We start from the raw sequence: 9744 nt of genomic DNA, 5'->3' as shown, positions 1-9744 counted from the left end.
GGGTAATTCAGACCCACGTGAAACAATAGCCAATGACAGAACAGGGAGGACACATAACAGAAACATAACAAATGCATGTGTAGAAATGTCACGATTGTCAACAATGGAAAAGCAGGTGCTCACGCACCTTGCTTGTCCATGCGCGCTCACATGCTCTCCCACGCGCTGCTTAAAGGGGAAACCATGACAACATGGGTGGTTCTGGACCAGGTACACAGTGGGGATCTGTCCAATCTTGGACACTAATATTATAACTACCTTATATTACTAAAACTATTTTTGTGACAACTGACATAATAAATATGAGTGGAATGGAACATGCTGAATTTCTCTGGAGCTCCATCTGATAAATTACGCTTCAAAACTTTAACACAAATAAGAGGATAAGAAAATAACACTACCATATGATGGTAGTGTCCCTTTATGTGTTCCTGATCAAAGATCTCTGCACTCTGAACTTGGTTGGCTGTGTTAACAGACTCAGGCATTAGCAGAACTTGTTTGTGTTTGGGCGTGAGAATAGCTTGCTTGTCTGTGTCAACTGACTCAGGCGTGAGCAGAACTTGGTTGGTTGTGTCTACAGACTTGGGCGTGATCAGAACTTGGTTGTCCATGTCAGCAGACTCAGGCTTGAGCAGAACTCGGTTGGCCGTGTCAGCAGACTCAGGCGTGAGCAAAACTTGGTGGGTTGTGTCAGCAGACTCGGGCATGAGCAGAACTTGGTTGTCCGTGTCAGCAGGCTCAGGCGTGAGCAGAACTGGGTTGTCCGTGTCAGTAGACTCAGGCGTGAGCAGAACTGGGTTGGTTGTGTCTGGAGACATGGGAGTGCACAGAACTTGATTTTCTGTGTCAGCAGACTTGGGTGTGAGCAGAACTTGCTCGTCCTTGTCAGCAGACTCAGGCATGAGCAGAACTGGGTTGGTTGTGTCAGCAGACCCGGGAGTGTACAGAACTTGATTGTCTGTGTCAGCAGGCTCAGGTGTGAGCACAACATAGTTGGTTGGGTCAGCAGACTTGGGCGTGAGCAGAGCTTGGTTGTCCGTGTCAACAGACTCGGTCATGAACAGAGCTTGGTCGTCCGTGTCAGCAGACTCAGGCGTGAGCAGAACTTGGTCGGCCGTGTCAGCCAACTTGGGCGTGAACAGAGCTCGGTCGTCCGTGTCAGCTGACACGGACATGAGCAGAACTCGGTCGTCCATGTTAGTCGACACGTGCGTGAGCAGAACTCGATCGTCCGTGTCAGCAGACTCGGGCGTGAGCAGAACTTGGCTAATTGTATCACCAGTCTTGAGCATGAACAGAACTTGGTTGGTTGTTTCAGCAGACCCGGGTGTTGTGGGTGCAATTTCAGCCCACTACTTAATTACAATAATTTATTGAACGTTAAAAGTACTTACATCTGATAGCCTCTTGATGAATAAAGTAAGACACAGAACCAGGGAGTGAGAAAAAGCAAAGGTCCACATTTATTGTTCCACCACACGAGATCCACACAATTTGAGACGTCCCAAAAAGCTATCTAAAAGACCCAGGAGCAGGGCTCCCCTTTTTATACATTTGTTTTCTGAGTCTCCACCCCTGGTTATCTTCCCCAATAACAATATGTTTGGTTATGTTTCCCTTCTTTGACTTTGTTTCTTGTTTCATGTTTACAATTCTAGCCTCGCCCATTTCATGCCCGTTTGTTATCACCTGACCCATTACCTGTTTTGACCACGCTTCTGTCTTATGATTTGGATTTGTCTGCCTGTCGCTCGTTAACAAAATCATTGATCTGCACTTGCTCCTGCCTCCATTACCGTTCCATGACACAGAGGAATATCAAAATGAATATTAAAATCACCACTGATTAATACTTTATCTACAGAAACAACCAGGTTTGAGATAAAATCTGCAAATTCACTAAGGAATTCAGTATATGGCCCTAGGGGTCTGTAAATAACAATTAGAGGAGTTGTTTTATTTTTTGTGGCTACATAAGTTATACTGGTATAGAGAATTTCAAAAGAGTTGAATTTATGACTAGGTTTTTGTGTGCCGCCTAGATTTTGACTATGGATGAGTGGGACACCTCTTCCTCTACCAGTTAAATGAGGCTGATGCACATAACTGTATCCAGGAGGACTGGCTTCATTTAATGCTATGTACTCGTCTGGTTTAATCCAAGTTTCTGTTAAACACATTATGTTACATTGCTGGTCAGTAATGATTTCGTTAACAATAAGAGCCTTAGACGTAAGAGATCTAATGTTTAATAGATCTAGCTTCAGATCAGAGGTGCTGGATGTGCATTTGGCATGGTTCACCCAAGGTCCGTGGTGTGTCAGTGCCGGCGTGAAGGACACCTCGGCTGGACATGTCTTGGGTGCACAGTCCCTGCACAGAGAAACACACAGCATAGAGGGGCTGGGAGTGGTAATACCACACTGCGTGCTTACCTTGGATTTGTAGGCAGAAGCACAAGCTGTTTCCAGCGCGTTTCTTCACTCCTGCAGATGGGCCTGCTTGTCGAGTAGGCCGCGGTTCTGTTTCTCCATGGCCTCCAGTTCCAACAGCACCATGTGCAACTCCAGCAAGTCCTCATCTGCACTCAAAAGCGGAGAAACGACCGACATATTCGCTTTTAAAACAGCGGAATATGCGATAGATGTGAAATGTAAACAAGGCTAGCGGTAAGGTGATGCTAGCGGGCTACAAGCTAGTCACAGATGTATGTAAGAGCCGATGAATTTTTATATTCCACTATAGGACGAACTCTAATACATTTCATGATTTCCTCTGCTGTTCCCCCTGCTAATCCACAGGTTCTGTATTTACATTCATTAAAGAAATGCCAAGAAATAAATTCTTGAGCAATTGTCTTCATAGAATTGATTTCATATGCTTTGTGGACCTCACCGAGCAATTTTTATGGCAGAACTGATCATTGAGACAGTAGTCAAATTTACTGTTTGGCTTTTCAGAATGATGTGATCTCTTTCCAGTTGCAAAGTATCAACTGCTGGTTCGATAGATGACTTCACATTCTGGCTCATATATCTCTGAGAGTTGACCACAAGAAATTCAGCTTAATTGCTTGTAAAGAGGCAAATAACCTGTGCTCCATTTCTTCAACACTGTCCAGGAACACAAAGACAGCTGTTGACACCTGAGTAAGCAAACTAAATTGTGTTTCAAATGTGCAAATATCTCCTCTTAAATTAACAATAGCCACTGGCTAAGGAAAGACATTGATGCTATTCTTTTCACATGACAGATTGTCAGGTGCGGGTGGTCATGTGACTGTGACGCAGAGGCGCTGTGGCTGCTGTGAACTGGAGTCCTGAATTCCTTCTGGCAATTCATAACACTATGTAACTAAATGTCAGTAAAAGAAGCCCGCCTGTAATTTTGTATCTTCAGTGAACAGAAGTGAGACCAATCAGACAGGGTTTACAGGAAAATACATGGAAATACTCGCGTCTTATTGGCTGCCATACGCTAGCTCACACAGCCAGTGTGAGGATAAATGGATATATGCCGATTTTTGTTATTTTTATTTAAACCAGTAAAAGGGTTGAAACTGAAACACTAACATCCTCTGATGCTGAGCAGGAAAACAAGTTATGTCAGTGTCTATATGAGTTCCAAGTTACGTGAACATGATATGAGCAGAGCATAAAGACAGCTAACATACTTTGCTTGGCACTGTAGCAGCTAAACCCATACAATGATAGCTTAGTTGTGCCTCTCCTTGGCTAGCGACACCAAACTAGCCTAGTTAGGAAAGTTTTATATTTTATCGCTCTGGAAACAGTGATAACACCCAAGGCAAGTTTTATGATAAATACAACTTTTTGTACAATTTTCACTTTTTTTAAGCAATTAACTCTCACATGCAAGAAAGAAATTCATGGAAACTAAGCTCAGTCCTGGATGAACAGTCCAACTAATGCCCCAGTTACCACTATACTATACTATACATAATAGTGTTTATGAGGGATGCTGTACTTGGTCTGTGGGTAACAAGAAAGTCCTATCAGAATTTGTACTCCAAAATGAAAGCAGATTATTTATTAACCAGAGTAGATTGCTCTTACAGTAAAGGAGTGAAGGAAACACCTTAATATCAAACAGTATGATTTCTTAGAAAATGGTCAGGACTTCCTGGAACTGGAGAAAGTTCATTTATGTGTTAAAACATGATATGCCCAGCCTACTCAAAGCTCAAATGTAAAAGAGTTTTTTTTTAATGAACATCTGAGGAGATATAAAGGAAACTTAAAAGGACAAAGAAGAGCAGGTTTTGTAATTGTAACTTCCAAGTTGTGTAGTTGTAAAATGATGATTGCAAATATGTAAAAACTGATTTTACAAAAATCAAAATAGAAAAAAACTAATTTAATAGAATTTCTTAGAAAATTAAAATATGTTAATGCCCATGAGATGCAACCTGGTCCATGAAAATCTATCACAACTGTGAACCAGATAAAGCAGTCACTCAAGATGAATGAATGAATGAATGAATGAAACCTGATCTACATATTTGTAGAGGTTTTCTTCAAGGGAACGCTGCCAAGAGTCACCTGAACTGATAGAGTTATTGTTCATTCCCGTAACAATAAATTGGTTAATGAATAATCCTCTTACAGATTTTGGCCTGCACCCATCAGCATAAAACCAATTTTATCTTTATCGAGGTGGTACTGAAATACTTCCACACATTATTTTTCCATTAGTTTTAATTAGATGGGTTTTTTTAATTATTATTATAATTTTATCATTTGTGTTTTAGATGCATTGCAGCCACACTTTGCATATACTAAGCATACTAAGACATGTTTTTGATTCTGATTATTCTGATTATGTCATGCTGTAATATAATAGTGGAATGTAGTCATGAACATATTTAAATTAAGGGCAGAATTTGCAGTTGAGTAAAATATGTAGCGTTTACATATTGATATAATGACCATGTTACTACAATAAATTAAAGTTCGTAAGTGTGCATATTTCTATTTAATGAGTTTAACATAAACCTGCTATTATTTACCTATTTCTTTTTTGCAACTTATATATTTTACTTAAGATGAAATTCTGCCCTTAATTTAAATGCATTGATCCATGAATTAATTTATTCAGTTTGTAAGTCTAGGACAAAATAAAAGCATATACTTACGAAAAAGTTGGGACAGTATGGAAAATGCTCATAAAAATGAAGAGGAGTGATTTGAAAATGTACTTTGACTTGTTTTTAAACAAAAAACACATAAAGACGAGGTATTTGATGTTTTACCTAATCAACTGCATAGTTTTTTTTTAAACATAAATGTTTATTTTGAAATTGATGCATGCTACACATTCCAAAAAAGTTGGGACAGGGGCAATTCAGGACTAATAGCGATGTGACAAGTTGAAATAAGAAGGTGATGTGAAACAGGTGAGGCAATCGTCTAATCATAGTATATAAGGAGCCTCCAAAAAAGGCCTAGTCCTTCAAGAGCAAGGATGGGTTGAGGCTCACCAGTCTGCCAAAGACAAATCGGTAGGAATTTGGACATTTCGCCTTCTTCAGTGCACAATATAATTAAAATATTCAAGGAATCTGGTCAAATCTCGGTGTGTAAAGGGCAAGGCAAAAAACCACTTCTGAATGCGCGTGATCTCCGACCCCTCAGACATCACTGTCTTAAAAACTGTCGTGAGTCTGTAATGGAGATCCTGACATGGACTCGGGAATACTTTGGTAAACCTTTGTCAGACGACAACATTCACCACTGTCTCTTCGACCTGGAACAGGAACTTGGCATGAGCAGAGCTTGGGTTGGCCATCTCTTCGACCTGGGACTGGAACTTGGTGTGAGCAGAGCTTGGGTTGGCCGTCTCTTCGACCTGGGACAGGAACTTGGCTTAAGAGGCCGTTTCTTCTACCTCGGTCATGAACATGGCTTGTGAGGTCACCTCATTGACCTCTAGCAGGAACTTGAGTTTATGCTGGAACTCTGGAGCTGAGACCTCCTCATGGGTCTCAGGCTGAAACTCTGGGGCCGAGGTCACCACGTTGACCTCTGGCTGGAGCTCAGCAGCTAAGACCACCTCCTAGGTCTTGAGCTGGAGCTCTGGGGTTTCCATGTGAGTCTGCTGATAATACATAGTAAATGGTGTCAGCTTCATCTCTGAGGCATGGCTCCGACACAAGATCCTCAAAGATCGCCCAGGATTCTGGGCCGCCGTACACCCTCGTGACCAGTCCCACAAACAGACTGACACTTTCCAGTCCCCAGGATCCCCTGGCTGCTAAACACTGTGCCCACTGGCGTGCTGGGCTGCAAAAACAGGACAACAGGAAACCTAGCCATTGCTTCTCGCCGGGCTTGTGGTCCGTTAGGCTGGAAAAAATATATCTGGCAGTCCCCAAGAAAATATTCAGCATCACCTGACAAACCATCAAACAGTTCCAGGAGATCGGTTCTAGTCCACTGCAGAAACTGGTTCGAATTCACAGCTGGGATGGTTTGCTGAGTTTTCTTGGTGTGACGTCTCCTCCGTCTTCCTGGTTCATCCATGTTAGGCGGACTATTCTGTCACGTCCCAAGACGTTGGGGAGTTGAGTACAGAATAAAAGGGCAGGTAAAGACGTTTTATTAAAGGAGGCAGGCAGACAAATCCAAATCATGAAACAGAGGCGAAGTCGAAAACAGGCAATGGGTCAGGCAATAAGCAAACAGGCATAAACTGGGCAAGGCAGGAATCAAAAGCAAGGTCACACAAAACATGAAACGTAAACAGGGAGATGAGAGGCAGGAAACAACAGCGTGGTAATGATAACTAATCTATGTTAAACAAACTATCTATCGAGGTAACTTACCTAACATAATACTCCGCACCGTATACTGAGAGGAGTATATATAACAAACATAATCAGCATTAAGTACTGACGGCTGAAACCAATGAAGACACACCCTCGAACAACAAGCAATGACAAAACAGGGAGGAGACAGAACAGAAACTAAACAAACGCACGTGTCCACAGTAAACAATGTCACTGTTATAAACATTTGAAGACCTTGCGCTTGCTGAGCACTCCGGCTCTCCAAGCTGTAAACAGAGAGTGCAGGTGCTAGCATGGCCTGCCTGCAGTCCTGACCTGTCTCTGATTGAGAATGTGTGCTGCATTATGACACGCAAAATAAGGCAATGAAGGCCCGTACAGTTGCGCAGTTGAAGAAATGCTTAATGGATGAATGGGGGAAAATTCCACTTGCTAAAGTTAACCAACTGGTGTCTTCACTCAGCGCCCAAACACTTAACAAGTGTTATTAAAAGAAAAGGTGATGTTACACAGCGGTAAACAGTCGACTGTTCTAACTTTTTTGGAGTGCGTTGAAGTCATCACATTCAAAATGAGTGTATATTTTCAAAAGTAAATAAAATTCACAAAGTAAAACATCAAATAATGTATTAATAATATGTTTTCAATATAGTACAGGGTGATTTGAATTTTCAAATGACATGTTTTTTTTGTTAGTTTTTTTGCCTTTTACATACTGTCCCAACTTTTTCGGAATTGGGGTTGTATATCAAACCATGTACTCCTAATATACAAGTATTAATAATAAATTCTGCAATATTTCAGTGTATTTCGCACACAGTACTCAACACTGTACATGTATACATACAGTATGTGTACTAGGCCTGTGTAAATACCTTAGTTTTGTTATTGGAATGAACTTAAGTAGTTATCATCATGTAGTTTTAGAGTGCCATAAAAAGAAGAAACATTAACAGCATAGTTACACAAAGCAACAGCACTACACAAAAGGTGAAAGCAGTATCTCTTTGTTCAACAAATCCAATCACAGGTACACAATATCATAATTTTATTTACCTACAGTAATATTTTCATGGCACTGATATTTAGCTAGATTTTCAATTTCTTCTAAATCCTGACATCTAAAAAAAAAAATCTCCAACTTGTTTTTATGTCAGAATAATTTTTAATAACCACCACCAACACAAATGACTGCATAGTGTATAATATAATGATATTGTCAAAACCTGTTAACCATGTAATCACATTTAAGAAGTATTAATTTAATTAGACAACTGATCAATAATTCACATTCTGTGGATGTGATTAATCCACAAGTATACAGATTACACTTCCCAACAAAAATTTGCCCAAGTCTCACTCTTGATTCAGTGGATAATCTCACCTGCATACAGTAGATTTGTACATTAGAACTGCTGCTGTAATCTGTAAGACTGTTTTGTGCATGATAATATTCATGCAGTTCATTAGTGGAATTCATGTCCAACTGTACGGGTAAATTTTCATCTACTGAACCAGAGTATACTATCTCATCTCCTCACTCTTAGAAACAACAGTGCTTTACAACTATTCATTGTTTTTTAAAGTTGCGAAAGAACACTGCCAGAAGTTACCTGACAGATTCCACCTCGTGTAATTTTACAGATTTCTGTTTTCTTTTTCAAAACCTGCTTTACATAATGAAATATAATGATTTTACAACTACAAATGTGTGGGAATAAATTTAAGACACAGGACAACATGAGGGTAAAAGAGTATGTAGTTTATCGAGAATCACTATCATACACATGTTCTGGGGAGGGAATAGTGCTTGTTGGTGAATAATTTGTAGGTGAGAGGTCATATGATATGTTTGTAGCAAAGCTACTATCATCATCAGAGGAAATAATAAACGGGCCCTCCACAGAAGTTACAGGAAGAAATTGAGCTTCAGTTTGAGTGGAAGCATGAACATAGGTCACCGATGGACTGATACGATAGGCGGGAGAATAGGGAGGCCCGGTAGGTGCAGGTAAGGAGCAGAGACGTTCCAGCAGAGCTGTAACATCGATGGCCAAATAAGCCAGCTGATGACGTATATATTCACTCTGGCCACCGAGGCCTGTGAGATTGAGCAGCCGAGAGAGAGAAAAGATAGCTGCAGGAGGGCGTTGATTAGCTGGATGGAGATCAGAGGGAAAGGACGGAAATTAGATAAAACAGTAGTGGTAACACTTAAAATACATTCACATAAATACATGTACAAGCACAGAAAAAGGTATCAATACATGACATGGATAAAAGCATGAAAAACACAGTCATACGATATTTTGATAAACACACACCCACACAGTCAAAAATGTTCAAGAGGAACACACACACACTTACAAATATGGTCAAAAGAAACACACACACACACACACACACACACACACACATATACTCACAGAATGTCTAAAAAGCACCAAAAACCATAAACAAACAGAATTAGAGAAGAAATACATGTAACATTAAGCAATAATAAAAATATATCTTATTCATAATGAAGAAGTGATGAAAATATCCAAATTAACTGTTCAGGACAATGAGCGATGAGATGCACACAGCACGGTTACCAGAAGTGGGTATGGCAGTGGGGACTTGAACAAAAAACATGGAGATAAGAAGATATCCAATGACTGAAAATGTGTTCTAAGGGGAATTCAGAATGAGAAAAACTCGTTCTAACCGTATTTTATTTTGAGGAAAGTTGGATTTAAGGGGAATCAGAAAAAGACGTTAATAAAGCATATTAGAATTCCAAAATAATGAGATATGTAGGCGTAACCATCACCATTTCACCAATTACACATTTTAGCTTGTTAAGTAACAATATGTTTTTAAACCTTTTATTAATAGCCTTGGATTAAATTAGACCATACAAGTCCCTGAGATTTAGCCATTACTATAGAATC

The sequence above is a fragment of the Ictalurus furcatus genome, chromosome 9 (genome assembly GCF_023375685.1).
Source record: "Ictalurus furcatus strain D&B chromosome 9, Billie_1.0, whole genome shotgun sequence".
Lineage (NCBI taxonomy): Eukaryota > Metazoa > Chordata > Actinopteri > Siluriformes > Ictaluridae > Ictalurus > Ictalurus furcatus.
Note: the sequence above shows the minus strand (reverse complement) of the source record.